General features: G+C 45.0%; 1 protein-coding gene across 7 annotated transcripts in view; it reads right to left on the bottom strand.

Moving 5' to 3' along the window:
* LOC140399277 (G-protein-signaling modulator 1-like) overlaps window positions 1-16,509 on the bottom strand; it is a 386,887-nt gene that overhangs the window by 199,314 nt on the left and 171,064 nt on the right. The window contains exon 1 of one of the 7 annotated variants that reach the window (XM_072488751.1): window positions 799-819. The exons of the other annotated variants lie outside the window; for them this stretch is intronic. The gene's annotated coding sequence lies outside the window, so the exon portion shown is untranslated. Of the gene's footprint in view, window positions 1-798; window positions 820-16,509 lie in introns of those variants that run through there. 7 annotated transcript variants of the gene reach the window in all.

The raw sequence follows: 16,509 nt of genomic DNA, 5'->3' as shown, positions 1-16,509 counted from the left end.
TTCAATTAGATTACGGTTGATACGCAACTTAATGCCAAGCATCAGTCTTGGTTTCCCGAGTCTTAAACAAAAATCTGATTTCAGTTTTCAATCCCCAATAACCCTCCCCATTCAATAGCATTTGGTGGTGGTGGGAAGGGGGGGCATCGCCCTGGCATCACCCCCCACCCCGAACAGCCTCGCTCTACGGTTACGTCCCCGTGTTCTCAACTCCATTAAGTCCAACGTCGGATGAATTGGGCTGAGATCTAATGTTCTCCCCCTCCTCCCCAACAAAGGGAGAATATAACGTGTTGCTTGCCTGAGGGACAACCTGCTCCTCAACGCTCAAAACCTGTTCCTTGCATAAAAAGCAAAATCAAAGTAAAGTTGCAATTGACGCAAGAGTGTAACAGTCAATTAAACGGGAGAACTAAGAGTTAAAAACTGAAGAGAGAGAAGAAACAGTCAATTGACAAAGGCAGCCTCAAGTCAAGTTAAAAATGAGAAAAGGTAAACGCAATCAATGTGGAATTTTCAAAATGCCCGAAGGAGAGAAAGGGGTTGGAAATAATTAGCAAACCAAAAAAGTGTCCATCAGATCGTGAACCTACAATTCAAGACTGAGACAGTATTTAATGGAGTTAACTAGATGAGAGCCCGAAAATAAAACCCTGTGTTCTCTGGCCAAATAGATGCAATCTTGTTTCATATACACAAATCGTCCTCTATATTTTTTCTTGAAAACAGATCACCAAAGCGGTTCCGAGTGACACCATAATCGGTACGATAAGTATGAAAAGTGGCTTGGGTACTCACAGAATCCCAACTAATTTCACAGTCGGGAGTTGCAGGCCCAGTATTGCGTTTCTTCCCTTTGTAGATGGCACTGGTGAAAACCTCTTGAAATAAAACCCCGAGGCTTACTCCAAACGTCACGCAAACATACCACATAACCATCATGTGTTTCCATAGCAACCCTGCAGATGCAGTGTGTTGGTTACCAAAGTATACACGTACCTGTAAATCCACTGGAGTTTAGTTTTTTTTTTAAAAAGAGACCCGAGATGCGAGGTTTTACAGAAATATTCTGGGCTGGCTTAAGAATCAAGGGAAAAACGAGTCAGGCAACATTCATCTTCGTCAGATTCACATAAACGGAGACATTGAAGCAATGCTTCCTTTTCAATCTGCGATGTTGCTGCGGACTTGAAAAGCAGTGAAACAGACCTTGCCCACTGCAATGAGAAATACAATTTGCAACCGTAGCCTCTGCTCACCCTCTATTTTTTCTTTAAATTCAGAGTACCCAATTCCTTTTTTTCCCAATTAAGGGGCAATTTAGCGTGGCCAATCCACCTACCCTGCACATCTTTGGGTTGTGGGGGCGAAACCCACGCAGACACGGGGGAGAATGTGCAAACTCCACACGGACAGTGACCCAGGGCCGGGATCGAACCTGAGACCTCGGTGCCGTGAGGCCGCAGTGCTAACCACTGCGCCACCGTGCTGCCCTGCAGCCTCTATTTTAGATTACAGAATATATATGCAGAAGATGGTGAACTGTCCAACATACCTTTGTCAGAAATAACGTGAGGCAAGGTCCACAATTCAATCGAGCTTACTGTGCTATATCTTGGTTTTACACGCTGCCTTTGCTCTCTCCTTCATTCCAATATTTAACTCTTAAAGTTGCTTGATGTCAATTTAAATAGCACTAAATTCCAAGCTGCATTTTCACTTCGATTTTATTTTTATGCGTCACAAACATCTATTATCCCTCATCACATTGCCTCTCAAAATGCAAAGATCTGAAGAACCCGGCAGCATAATATTGGAGAAAAATAATAATTTAGAAAGAGCATTCATTGCCACGGACAATCAACAGGAACAATGACGCAAGTTGGGATGTTTGGGCAACGATCAGCTTTGTTTGACGTAGCCTCCTCTGTTTGAACCACCTTCATTCATTTGGCCCAGTCAGTCACCGAGAGATAAGCATCATTTTCTGACACAAGAGAAATTCAATTTCAAGTAAAGACTTCAGTGAAGGTGCCTCGAATGTTAATTCTCTGGCACATCGATAAAAAAAAAGCTGGGACAGGAATGGGGTGAGACAGGATAATAACACAGGTATTGGCGTAGAAAGAGAAGAAATCGTAGAATCTCTATAGTCCTAATGGAGGCCATTCGGCCCATCGGGTCTGCACTGACCTTCTGATCGAGTACCTAAGCCCACTTCTCCACTCTAACCCATAACCCCACATAACCTGCACACCTTTGGGCACAAAGGGACAATTTGTAGCATAGCCAATCCACCTACCTGCACATCTTTGGACTGTGGGAGAAAATCAGAATACCGAGAGGAAACCCGTGCAGACATGGGGAGAATGTGCAAACTCCACACAAGGCCATAAATGAACCCATATCCCTGGCACGGTGAGGCAGCAGTGCTAACCACAGTGCCACCGTGATACCCATTAATTATTTCACTTTGGGCTTTACTGGGAATATAGACGCGACATTGGACATTGAAATTAGTAATGAGATCGGTGTATTTAAACTAAAAAAGAGGACGTATTAAATAAACTAACCAAACTCAAAGAGCATAAAACCTCTGGTCTGGGTGGAATGCATCGGTGCATTTTAAAATAATCCAGCAAGAGATAGCAAGGCATTACCTCACATATTTAATAATTCATTGGAAAAATAAGCATTGTGAGAATACTGGCAGTTAACTACTGCAATAACTATATTTGAAGGAGGATAGAGCACGTCCGAGGAATTATGGAATTTCTATGAGAAAAGAAAATCTGGAAATAAAAAAATACAATGAATAGCCAGCACAGATTTCAAAGGTAAATTTCTTACTTGGCCAAACTTGTGGAATTTTTTGAAGAGGTGCCAGTAGACAACAGTAATGCAATAAATGTAATTTAGCTGAATTTCCAAAGATCTTTGACATGACATGAGTATTGCAGAAGTAAAGACAGTTGTCGAAGCTTCTAGTCTGGCAGTCATCAGGATAATCGGCAAGAATACCAAATGTAAAAGGAACAATAATTCTCTTCCATCTCTTCTCATGAAGTATAAATTGTTGTTCCCTTTACATTTGGTATTCTTGCAAATTGTCCTGATGCGTGCAAGATGAAAAGCTTTGACAATGTATCTTTTTTCAGCAATACTCAAATCTTTTACATGGTCTCCCTTGCACATCAATAAACAATGTGAAAGTACTCAGCGTTGGGAAGCAAGCGGCAGAAGGGATGGGCTAGCTGGCCTGAAGGCAAAAAACAGGGAGTGGAAGGTTAGCTATTCACTGTGGCAGAGGTTGGGCAGTGATGTTCTCCGAGGATCAGAGCTGGAACAACAGATGCTTACAATTCATATGAATGATTTGGAATCAAAAACACAAGTTACAGATGTTATGAGGGGGCGAGGATAGCCGATACCGAGGAGGGCTGCAACAAATCGCAAGGTGGACATTAATAAACTCAAGAGGGTCAACAAATAATCGGCAAATGAGGTTCAACAGCGATAAATGTGAGGCAGCACATTTGAGGGGACATTGCAGGGATCAGGCTAAGGAGGATGCTCTTCAGAGGGTCGGTACAGACTTTATGGGCCAAATGGGCTCCTTCTGCACTGTAGCAATTCTATGGTTCCATTCTATTCTGTGGTTCTATGGAGTAGGAAGAAATGGGAGTTCCTGTATTGGAAGGTGCAAGCCTAGGTGGAGTACAGGAACAAAGGGACCTCATAGTAAAAAATACACCAATCAATAAAAGTTGCCCTGCAGTTTAGCAAGGCCAAAATAAAGCAAACTAAACATTAAGAGTTTAGTTCTCGAGGATTTGAGTTGACAAGTAGATTAGTTATTTTGCTGAATCTGTATCGAACCTTGGCTAGAGTCCACAGTTCCTCGTACTGCATACATTTCTGGTTATTATATTATAATATAGAGACACTGGAGAGGGAACAGAGAAGATTTGCAAGGATGTGCAGGTACATGTATTAGGAGACAACAAACAAGCTCTTCTCTCTTGAAGAAAAAAAGGTTGAGGGGTGACCAGTAATAGAGATCTTAAATTTAATGGAGGATTTTGACAGAGTGGACACAGAGTGAATGTTTCTACTTGTGGGGAAGATCATAAGAAGAAGCCATTGTTACAAGACAGTCGGAAAGAAATCCAACATGGAATACAGAAGATACAGGGAATGTGGAACTCACTACCTGAAGCGAATGGTATAGATACTTGTAAAGGGAGGCTAAATAAGCAAGAGTGGAAATGGGATGGAGGGTTATGCTGATAGATTTGGATGAGGGAAGACAGGGGGCGGGATTCTCCGACCTCCCGCCGGGTCGGAGAATCGCCGGGAGGGGCGGCGTGGATCCCGCCCCCGCCGGCCGCTGAATTCTCCGGCACCGGAGATTCGGCGGGGGCAGGAATCGCGCCGTGCCGGTCGGCCCCCCCCCCCCCCCCGCCCCGGCGATTCTCCGGCCCACGATGGGCCGAAGTCCCGCTGGTTCTATGCCAGTTTAAGAAGGGTAGCAGGGATTATCCAGGGAATTATAGACCTGTGAGCTTGACGTCAGTGGTAGGCAAACTGTTGGAGAAGATACTGAGGGATAGGATCTATTCACATTTGGAAGAAAATAGACTTATCAGTGATAGGCAGCATGGTTTTGTGCAGGGAAGGTCATGTCTTACAAACCTAATAGAATTCTTTGAGGAAGTGACAACGTTAATTGATGGGGGAAGGCTGTAGATATCATATACATGGACTTCAGTAAGGCATTTGATAAAGTTTCCCATGGCAGGTTGATGGAAAAAGTGAAGTTGTATGGGGTTCAGGGTGTACTAGCTAGATGGATAAAGAACTGGCTGGGCAAAAGGAGACAGAGAGTAGGAGTGTCTCAAAATGGAGAAAGGTGACTAGTGGTGTTCCACAGGGATCCGTGCTCAGACCACTGTTGTCTGTGATATACATAAATGATCTGGAAAAAAGGTATAGGTGGTCTGATAAGCAAGTTTGCAGATGATACTAAGATTGGTGGAGTTGCAGATAGCGAGGAGGACTGTCAGAGAATGCAGCAAAATATAGATAGATTGGAGAGTTGGGCAGAGAAATGGCAGATGGAGTTCAATCCAGGCAAATGCGAGGTGATGCATTTTGGAAGATCTAATTCAAGAGCGGACTATACGGTCAATGGAAGAGTCCTGGGGAAAATTGATGTACAGAGAGATCTGGGAGTTCAGGTCCATTGTACCCTGAAGGTGGCAACGCAGGTTTATGAAGAAAGCTATGAAGAAAGGTTGAGTAGATTTGAATTGTTTTCGTTGGAAAGACAGAGGTTGAGGGGGGACCTGATTGAGGTCTACAAAATTATGAGAGGTATGGACAGGGTGGATAGCAACAAGCTTTTTCCAAGAGTGGGGGTGTCAATTACAAGGGGTCACGATTTCAAGGTGAGAGGGGGAAAGTTTAAGGGAGATGTGAACATAGAACATAAAACATACAGTGTAGAAGGAGGCCATTCAGCCCATCGAGTCTGCCCTCACTTTCACCCTATCCCCATAACCCAATAACCCCTCCTAACCTTTTTGGACACGAAGGGCAATTTAGCATGGCCAATCCACCTAACAACGATAGCATCATTTAACATGCATCTAGACAGATATATGAACGGGCGGGGAACAGAGGGAAGTAGATCCTTGGAAAATAGAAGACAGGTTTAGATAAAGGATCTGGATCGGCGCAGGCTGGGAGGGCCGAAGGGCCTGTTCCTGTGCTGTAATTTTCTTTGTTCTTGTTCTAGTCCCGATGGCGTAAATTGGACTAGGTGCCTTACTGGCGGGACCTGGCGGCGCGGGTGGGCTCCGGGGTCCTGGGGGGGCCGCGGGGCGATCTGACCCCAGGGGGGTGTCCCCAAGGTGACCTGGCCCACAATCAGGGCCCACCGATCCACGGGCGGGCCTGTGCCATGGGGGCAATCTATTCCTACGCGCCGGCCATGTCAGCCTCAGCGATGGCCGACGTCTAGGTGACCCCCCTCCCCCGGCGCATGCGTGGGGATGACGTCAGCTGACCCTCCTGCGCACGCGCCGACCCGCGCCGGCCGGCGGAGTCCCTTCGGCCCCGACTGGCGCGGCGCCAAAGGCCTTCCATGCTGGCCGGCGGGGCGCCAACCACTCCGGGGCGGGCCTAGCCCCTAAAGGTGCCGCTGGGTACGGGAGAATCCCACCCAGGGTGTCTCACAAGTGCCGGCACAGACTGGTTGAAATGAAATGAAATGAAAATCGCTTATTGTCACGAATAGGCTTCAATGAAGTTACTGTGAAAAGCCCCCAGTCGCCACATTCCGGCGCCTGTTCGGGGAGGCTGGTACGGTCGCATGTCCTGTTTTTGTGCCATATATCTTATTTAATTTTATGTTTTACTTCGGAATGTGCAAAATAGGATCATGTCTGAACTTCAATCCACTTTCCTGCCTGATCCCCCTATCGCTCGATTTCCTGGGAGCCCTGAAAATGTATCTTGCATTTATATAGCACGTTTCACACAATAAAACATTCCGAGATGCTTCAGAGGAACATTATCAGACAAAATTTGATACAAGAAGACATTAGGACAGGTAACCAAACATTTAGTCAAAGAGGTGAGTTCTAAGGAGGAGAGGAGGCTGCACCATGGCACAGTGGTTAGCACTGATGCCTCACAGCGCCAGGGACCTGGCTTTGATTCCAGTCTTGGGTGACTGTGTGGCGTTTGCACGTTCTCCCAATGTCTGCGTGGGTTTCCTCCGGATGCTCTGGTTTCCTCCCACAGTCCAAAGATGTGCAGCTTCGATGTGTTGGCCGTGATCAGTGCGCAGGGTAACGGGGATAAGGCGAGGAATGGACCTAGGTGGAGTGCTCTTTCAGACGGTTGTGCAGACTCGTTGGGCCGAATGGCCTCTTTCTGCACTGCAGGGATTCTGTGGATGGAAAGAAAGTTAAAGAGGAGGAGTGTATTTGAGAAGGGACTTCCAGAGCTGAGGGCGTGAGACATGGTCGCCAATGATGGAGCGATGAACATCTGGGATGGAGGAAGGCAAAGTTCTGGGAGAGTTCGAAGGCTAGAAGAGACCACAGACATGTAGCAGAAGAAAAATACTTACTTTAGACCAAAACCAATGCTGGTAGTGCTCGCTTTCAAGATAGGAGTCTTACTTATCAGGCTACAAATCTGGGAGGCAGTCACCAACACAACAAGCTTTCAAGCAATACACAAGTGCAAATACACATAGCACTGATTGCAATCCTTTAATTCGACTTGACTGTCAAGCCAACAAAGACAGACCTCGGGAATCAGTGAGACAACAACTAAAATGTTGATGTTGTGTTGGCATGTTGACAGAGTGAGATGCTGCAAGCGCAGAGAAGGTGTGAAAAGCATAAAACATGGGCATCGATGAGCTGTGGTCTATAACCTGTTTCCACACATTGAAAATGAATGGCATTCCATTAACACGAAGCAGAGTTGAGTGCAAGAAGAATAAGGGAATTGAAGGAAGGCCAAGAGCAAACCGCCGAGTAAGAAAACATGACCCCCCCAAAAAAAGTAACACAAAAAGAACTATGAAATAACATTTAAACTATACAAGAGTTAATAAAAAGACCATGGACATGAATGTGTGGATCCTGTTTGTCAGTCACTTTGTTTCCTAAATATTTGAATACTAGACCATGCAAGGCAACTTATAAATTCAATTTCTTTCCTTTTTGGATAGGTTTCTCGGGCAATCTCAATCTTATTTACTATTCTCATTTTGTTACTTCTGCTGCCTACTTTCCATACCTCGACCGTAATTATTTATTGCTACTGAGCTCAAATTTCATATTTTCAAATCAGCTGCCCAGGAAATTTTCATAGAGATGTACACAACACATGCGAACCACAGAACTAATTTAAATGAATGAGTCTTGAAGCGGTGGCTAGAATTGTCATCTTCTAACAAATCAGTAATGTTATTGCATCTTTTATTAACGTCACAGTTCCTCTTGTGGAATTTCTCCAAGATCAAATTTTGTCCCATTTTCATTCGATAGGGCCCGAGGGTTTCGCAGCACAGAGATGTAATCTTGGAGGTTTGCAACCCTGGAGCGTAGCAGGCTGGGTCATCGCGGACTTTGAAAACCCTAGGAAAGGGGCAAGACTCGGGGGTAGCAGTTCCAGCAGCATTCCTGAGGGGAGGGGAGTTGAATTCGAGCAGAACTGAGGGATAGAGGATCACGGCGTCTGCCAGGACAGACAGGGATACACAGTCCGGTGATAATCTAAAACAAAAACACGACTCTTGGAACCAGAACCAAGGGCAGCAGATGCATGGAACACCTCCACTTCCAAGTTGCCCTTGAAGTCGCGCATCATCCTGACTTAGAAATATATCGCCAATCCCACCTTGTCACTGGGTTAGAAATCTGGAACTCCTGCCCTAACATCACTGTGGATGTACCTACACCACAAGAACTGCAGCAGCTAAGGAAGGCAGCTTACCACCACCTTCTCAAGGGCAATTCAGAATGGGCAACAAACTCTGGCCAAACTAGCACGTTCCAATAACCCATGAAATAATTTTTTTTTTTTTTTTAAATCAATATGTTTCCCACTTTTTGCTAAGTTTTCTTTAGCTACCCAGGGCAAATGTATGACGTAATAGCAGAGCGTGTTATGGGGTTTAAGCAGCAGAGAGCAGTGGCAAATAGAACTATAATTTGAGCTTTTGTCAACAAAGCATGGCAAAAAAAACACGTGTGATGGATGCACCCATTCCATTCAAATTTCCAGTGAATTGTCTGTGGGAATCCAGATAATACGCGAGTCATAAAGATGCTGTAGAAATACAACGCACAACTGCATAACAAGATATTTACCGTTTTGCTATTTTCATTAACCAAAGTTTTGTGCGGTAAATCTTTCTTTCTGTACGAGTTACACCCTCAAAGCTTAAAAGGTTTTCATGTAAAATTTCAACACAAATCAAGATTGCTAAATTCATTTGCCAGCTTGTGTTCAAACGCAAGTCTTGTTGAAGGCCTATCCCAAAAAATGCTCCAATGTCTGTCTGCACTGATACATTTCTGAGCTAGACTTTGTGCAAATCACATAGTCCGGTTATGGCATTTTGGGGATTGCAGGCACCGCTCAAGTTAATGTGGAATAATACCAACTTTAGGCACCATCCGATAGCCACTAAAAATAACTGAATGAAGATATCTCTGTTATTGTGGAGTTGGCTTCTCCTCAAGCTGTTTCCCACCCTTTTTTAAAAACTGTTCCTCTGTGTGTCTAGAACTGTTATCTTTAGGCTGTCCTGGACAGAGTGTCTGACTCTTAGTGACAGGTCAAGTTGGAGGCAAAGATCCTTCCTTCAAATTACTTTTATTTCCATGTGGAGTTTGCACATTCTCCCCGTGTTTGTGTGGGTTTCGCCCCCACAACCCAAAGATAGGTGGATTGGTCATGCTAAATTGCCCCTTAATTTGAAAAATAGAATTGGGTCATCAAATTTTATTTTATTTTTTAAAATATCAGGCTGGTAGTACCCTTGACCAAATCAGAAATAGATTCCAAGTTCCAGTCCAAAGATTTCAGCTCAAAATCTAGGCTGGCACTCCAGTGCGATGCAGAGACATTAAAACGATGGCTCAGCAACCATTTCAGTTGGACGCCAAGGATTCTACACCATTATTCTGAAGCAACACCAAGACGTAAAATACAAGCTACCTATGAGAAACATTGACTGTCGCCATTACTGTAGTGACTAAATTTAAAGAGGTATTTAATCAACTGTAAAGCGCTTTAAGTCAATGAGGTTGTGAAAGGTGCTTTATCCGGGCAAGTGTGTCCTTCACACTAGGACACCAAAAATTAAGCTATCAGCAAATCTTTTTAACATTATTAGGAATTTTTTTCAGCAGTTTTATTCGAGAAACCTTATTTTCAGCCTGAAGATGGTGAAAGTGGTGAAAGTAAACTTTTCTGAGCTATTGTTATGGGCCAGGGTTTAAGAGAACCCCAAAGTGTATCATGGAGTTCACCTGACCCACAACTTTTAATAGATTGTGGTACGGGGAGCACACAGCCCACTCTACAGGTGTGGTACAGCAGAAATGGAAAAGTATTTTTTAAAGCAAAACAATGTTTATTCAATGAACTCAAGTTAACCTTTTTAAAACAAACAGTGAACATCTTAGCAACCATCAATTCAAATACAACCCCCAAAGAATACAACACTAAGTAATCCTTTAAGCTTTCCTTTTAACATCCATACAACTTAAAACACCTTTTACCAGAAGCACATCAGGTTAAAGTCACTACTGTTATTAGTTTTACATCACCAGGATCGATTTACAGTCTTTAGATTACAGAGAGAGATTCATACACCTTCTGGCTGTGACTGCAGCTCCAACACTGAAAATGAAACTAAAACACACCCTGCTCAAAAACGAAAGTAAAAAACTGACAGACAGCCCAGCTCCACCCACTCTCTGACATCACTGCAGTAGTAAACACCCATTTCTTAAAGGTACTCTCACAACAGATATTTATATACACATCCATTTATAAACATCCATTTCTTAAAGGTACTCTCACATGACACTATATGATTGGATTGTTTCTTTTTTGTTGCCATCTCCTTTGCTGTTTAAAAATTAGGGGTTGCTCGTTTGGATTGGATTGGATTGGATTTGTCACGTGTATCGAGGTACAGTGCAAAGTATTTATCTGCGAGCAGCTCAAACAGGTCATTTAGCACATGAAAATAAAATAAAATAAAAAGATAATACATAAAAGAAAATACATAAAAGGGCAACATAAGGTCCACAAGGTTTAAGATGTCAATCAGAGGGTTGTGTCTCTCTGGAATTCCCTTCCTCAAAAGGCAATGGAATGTGTGAATATTTGAATCTCTTAAGGCAGAGCTCGATAGATTCTTGGTTAACAAGGGGGTGAAAGATTATCGGGGTTAGGCAGTGATGTGGGGTTGATGTTACAATCAGATCAGCCATGATCTTATGGAATGGCAACAGCCAGGGGGTACTGTTCATCAGAAACTGAACTGGACTAGCCATATAAATACTGTGGCTACCAGAGCAGGTCAACGGTTAGGAACCCTGGGGCGCGTAACACACCTCCTGACTGCCCGAAGCCTGTTCACCATCTGCAAGGCACAAGTCAAGAGTGTGATGGAATATTCTCCTCTTGCCTGGGTGAGTACAGCTCCAACAACACCCAAGCTTGACACCATTCAGGAGAATGCCCGCTTGATTGCTCCCCCTTCCACAAATGTTCAATCCCCCACCACTGATGAACAGTGGCAGCCGTGTTTACCATCTACAAAATGCACTGCAGGAATTCAGCGAGGTTCCTTAGGCAGCACCTTCCAAACCCACAAGAAGGACAAGAGCAACAGATACTTGGGAACACCACCACCTGAAGGTTCCCCTCCAAGTCACTCACCACCCTGACTTGGAAATATATCGGCGTTCCTTCACTGTCACTGGGTCAAAATCCTGGAATTCCCTCCCGAACAGCACTATGGGTGCATCTCAAGGACTGCAGCGGTTCAAGGCAGCAGCTCACTACCACTTTCTTACGGGAAACTAGGGATGGGCAATAAAAGCTGGCCTTCCACCCACATCCCGTAAATTAATTTTTAAAAAGGCTCGAGGGCCAAGTGACCTACACCCGCTCCCAATTTGTATGTTTGTATGCTGCCATCTCCTGAGTGATCACAGGGTTGCGGCAGGGTAGCACAGTGGATAGCACTGTTGCTTCACAGCACCAGGGTCTCAGGTTCGATTCCAGCTTGGGTTACTTTCTTGGGTCACGTGCAGAGTCTGCACATTCTCCCCGTGTCTGCGTGGGTTTCCTCTGGGTGCTCCTGTTTCCTCCCACAAGTCCTGAAAGACATGCTTGTTAGGTGAATTGGACATTCTGAATTTTCCCTCCGTGTATCCGAACAGGCGCCGGAATGTGGCGACTTGGGGTTTTTCACAGTAACGTCATTGCAGTGTTAATGTAAGCCTACTTGTGACAATAATAAAGATTATTAGATTATTAGATAATGCTCACAGGGTAATTTTAGGCGTCTATTCTTGACTTTCTTGATCATTCCTTACCTCTTCTAGTTTTTGTCGTGTGGTGCCATTGTGTTACAGAGGATGAGTAACACCGTGACAAGAATCATGCACAGAACTTTATAATTTGGACGGATATATTTAGTTGACGGACATAAATTAATAACACAACTTTTAAGTTTATAGCCACAAATGTATAAAGGTATTTTAATTTTGTTTTAATCTGGTATGTTTTAGGTGCACAGGATTAGTAATCGTCCCAAAATGAGAACTTGTGCAGGATCTATTAGAAAAGCAATATGAATACATGTTTTATGTGAAATAATTAAAATTGGCAACAAACAGGTTGAAACAAAAACAAAGGTTGTTAAATGACAGCTAGTTAAAGAGGACACATCACCATAGCAACTTGAGCCTGGTTGAAGATTGGCTGGGGATTTATTTAACTTGGCCATATAAGACAGAAAGAAAACAGAGTGGGGTGCCAGCAAATGCTAAGGTTGTACTTGGTAGAAGGCTGTGTTGGCAGGCAGCTACCACAGAGGTACAAATCAAAACTAAAAACACAACCATGTTGAAGGTGGCGGTACAAGATGTTCGCGGCTCATAATGCATTCTTCTCCAATAGCTCACACTGCCTTCTTCTCCCATGTTGAAAAGACCAAATACAGATCGGGCGATTGTTTTTTTGTGCACATCTGTTCAATCTGCAAGCATGACCCCCAAAGCTCGGCATTCTAATTCTTCACTTAATTTCCACTCTGATATCAACCTCCTACACTCTTTCAGTTTATCTCAACATTACCTCATGGAGCAGCACCTCAGGCACTTTACAACCTTCCAATACACAACACTTGAGCTCAATAGCTTGTTTTTAGTTTTTCCAATTAAGGGGCAATTTATTGCGGCCAATCCACCTAGCCTGCCCATCTTTGGGTTGTGGGGGCGAGACCCATGCAGACACGGGACGAATGTGCAAACTCCACACGGACAGTGACCCAGGGCCGGGATCGAACCCGGGTCCTCGGTGCCACTAATCACTGCGCCACTCTTTTTCCATCCCTGCTCAAATCGCCATTCCCCAGCCACTGACTCCATCCCTCTCTCTTCTAACAGTGGGGGTATTAAGCCAGTCTGTTCCCAACTTTGATGTCATATTTGATCTCGAGACGAGTTTCCAACCTGATATTACTGTGACCGCCTTTTTCCATCTCCTTAATCTTGTTGCCTAATTTCACCAGTCTCCACTCATCTGTTACTGAAATCCTTATTCGTGTTTGTTAACTGTTAGACTCGACTATTCCAACACACTCCTGCCCGGTCCATAAACTTGAGGTTATCCAAAGTTCTGCAGCCTGTGTCTTAACTTGCACCAAGAACCATTGCCCACCTCACCTGTGCTCGGTTACCAATACTGGCTTCCAGTCAAGTTATGTCTTGATTTCAAAATCCTCATCCTTGGTTTTAAATCACTCCATGGCCTCACCCCTCCCTCAGTCTGTAATCTCCTCCAAACTCATAACCCTCTGAGACCTTCTGCACTCCTTCAATTCTGGTCTCTGTTGTTCCCCTGCATTTTAGTTGTTCCATCATCAGTTGGCAATACTCTCGCTCAGCCTCCCCACCTTGTTTTCTTCCTTTGAGACACTCCTTGAAGCCTCTCTCTTGGAACAACCTTTTGGCCATGTGGCCAAATATGTCCTTCATGTGGCTCGTGTCATACTATGCTTCGTATTGTTCCTGTGAAACATCTTGAGGCATTTCATCAAGCAAACGGCGCCACATAAACATCAAGCTGTTGTTGTGAATCTCTTCTTCCAATCCTGGCTGCGTTGCTCTCTCCACAGATTCTGCCTGACCTACTTGCGGAGGGGTGGGAAGGACAGAAAGATGGAGAGGGGTCAAAAATCAGTCATGATGCCGTGGACTCGCTGAGTCAGAGCTTAGGACCAAATGACCTATTCTATTTCTCGGGTGTTGTGGGTGTCCAGCATCGAGAGTTTTATTTTAGATTTCCAATCTCTGCCGTATTTGTTTTTTGTTCATGTAAAGGGAGGGCTCAGGTCCTGAATGCTCAGTGCTACCTCACCACTCTGGGTGCAAGTTTGCAGACTGCTTCTGGAGTGACTAACAAAGCTACACTGGACCTCATGTCCATCAAGGCTTTTAATGACCCTTGTCAAGCCCATGCAAAACAAGGAGTATATAAACTTCTGCTGGAGGGGGTTAGTCTTCTAAATGTTCAGATTCCAAAAGGTATGCATCTTGGGAGAGTCAAAAGATTTTATTGATGTTAGAGCAATTTTAAATTGAAAATTTTTTAATCAAAGTCGTTGAATCCTAATATTGATTTTCTAGTTGATAATAAGTCACCGTTTCTATGCAAAGCCGTGGCTTATACCGGCGGCATCTTCAGGGAAAGAAAACCCATTCAGTTAAATAAAACCGGGGCAGCACGGTGGTGCAGTGGTTAGCGCTGCTGCCTCACGGCGCAGAGGACCCGGGTTCAATCCAGGACCTGGGTCACTGTCCGTGTGGAGTTTGCACATTCTCCCTGTGTCTGCCTGGGTCTCACCCTCACAACCCAAAGATGTGCAGGGTAGGTGGATTGGTCACGCTAACTGCCCCTTAATTGGGGGAAAAAATGTCATACAAAAACTGTGTGGAGATAAAACAGTATTTCGCCAAATTAAACAATAACAATTCTTTTTGCCTTTTCTCCCTAATGGTCCGTAGATCAAATAATTTTTGCTTGAAATGCTTGCCTCTATTAGATGTTTATTTACTGCTACACGAGATGGCATTTTATATCCATGTTTGAGTAAAATGTTGCTGATCAATGCATCTTCAGAAACAATACCTGAAATTATTAACACATGGGACGCGATTCTCCGCTCCCGCGCCGGTTTGGAGAATCGCCTGGGTCGCCAAATTGTCCCGGGACGCCGGTCCGACGCCCTCCCGCGATTCACATCTCCATAAAATGGCGACCCCCGTGATTCTCAGTGCCGGATGGGCCGAGCGGCCTGCCCAAAACGGCGGTTCCCCCGGCGCCGTCCACACCTGGTCGCTGCCGGTGGGAACAGCTTGGGATCGCTGGGGGGCGGCCTGCCAGGAGGGGGGGCGGATCCTGCACCGGGGGGGGGGGGGCGGCTCAAATGGGGTCTGGCCCACGATCGATGGCCACCGATCGTCAGGCCGGCCTCTCTGAAGGAGGACCTCCTTTCTTCCGCAGCCCCGCAAGATCCGTCTGACATCTTCTTGCGGGGCGGACTCGGAGAGGACGGCAACCACGCATGCGCGGGTGACGCCAGTTATGCGGCGCCGGCCGCGTCATATATGCGGCGCCGCCTTTACTCGGCGCCAAGGCCTGGCGCGCGTAAACGACGCGGCGCCGCTCCTAGCCCACTATCGGGCCCTGAATCGGTTGGGATAGGGGCCGTTTTGCGCCGTCGTGAACCTCGACGGCGTTCACGACGGCGCAAACACTCTGCCTCCATTTCGGAGAATCCCGCTCATGATATTCTACAGCAGAGAATACCAAAGGTCCCAAAATGAAACTATGGGCAACAACTTATCACCTATTGTTACAAAAGATGGTATTTCCATTTAAAGTGAACTGGTCATTCTTTTCGATGGTCCCTTTCATCTGTGGACACTTGACTTGGTCCTTGGCTATTGGACAGACTGTACTCACGCTCTGGCACATGCCTAACACTTGCTTATTGGTGCTACATCTAACAGGTTACAGAGCAGAGATATTGCTCCCGAACATAGTGTGTTCCAACCTCTCTTCCAAGAGTTAACACAACTGACTGATGTCAGTGATACATCATTTTCGACAGAATGCATACATTAATGTATTATATTAACTCAAACTCCAGTCATAACTTGGCTGCAAGGGGAATTTTGGACAGATGCATTAAGTGTAAATATGGAAGTCATCTCGAGCACAATTTCAATTCCTACATTTTCTTAAACAAGACAAGCTCAGATTACCCACCAACTTTCATGACCTCCACATGACCTAAAGAGTTTACAGCAGGTTAAGTGTTTATTTGAAATGGAGGCACTTCTAGGCAATAAAAGCAGCCAACTTGCACACGTCAAACTCCCACACACAGCATTGTGATCATGACCAGCTGATTCTGGAGTAAACATGGGCCAGGACAACAAAGGAGAACTCGTCTGTCACCCCAAGAGTGTAGACAGGCCCTCAATTTAACATCTCATCCAAAACTGGGCACCTCTACATAGAGCCGCACTCTTTCAGTACCGCACTTGGACTGCCAGCTCGAACTTTCAGTTCACTAAGCCAATCCAATAGATAGACTTTAATCCCCCTCGAACCCCCAATTTGTTATGGGCCAGGGTTTAGAGAACCCCAAAGTGTAACATGGAG

Source organism: Scyliorhinus torazame, chromosome 22 (assembly GCF_047496885.1).
Source record: "Scyliorhinus torazame isolate Kashiwa2021f chromosome 22, sScyTor2.1, whole genome shotgun sequence".
Taxonomy (NCBI): domain Eukaryota; kingdom Metazoa; phylum Chordata; class Chondrichthyes; order Carcharhiniformes; family Scyliorhinidae; genus Scyliorhinus; species Scyliorhinus torazame.
Note: the sequence above shows the minus strand (reverse complement) of the source record. Positions and strands in the feature narration are given on the sequence as shown.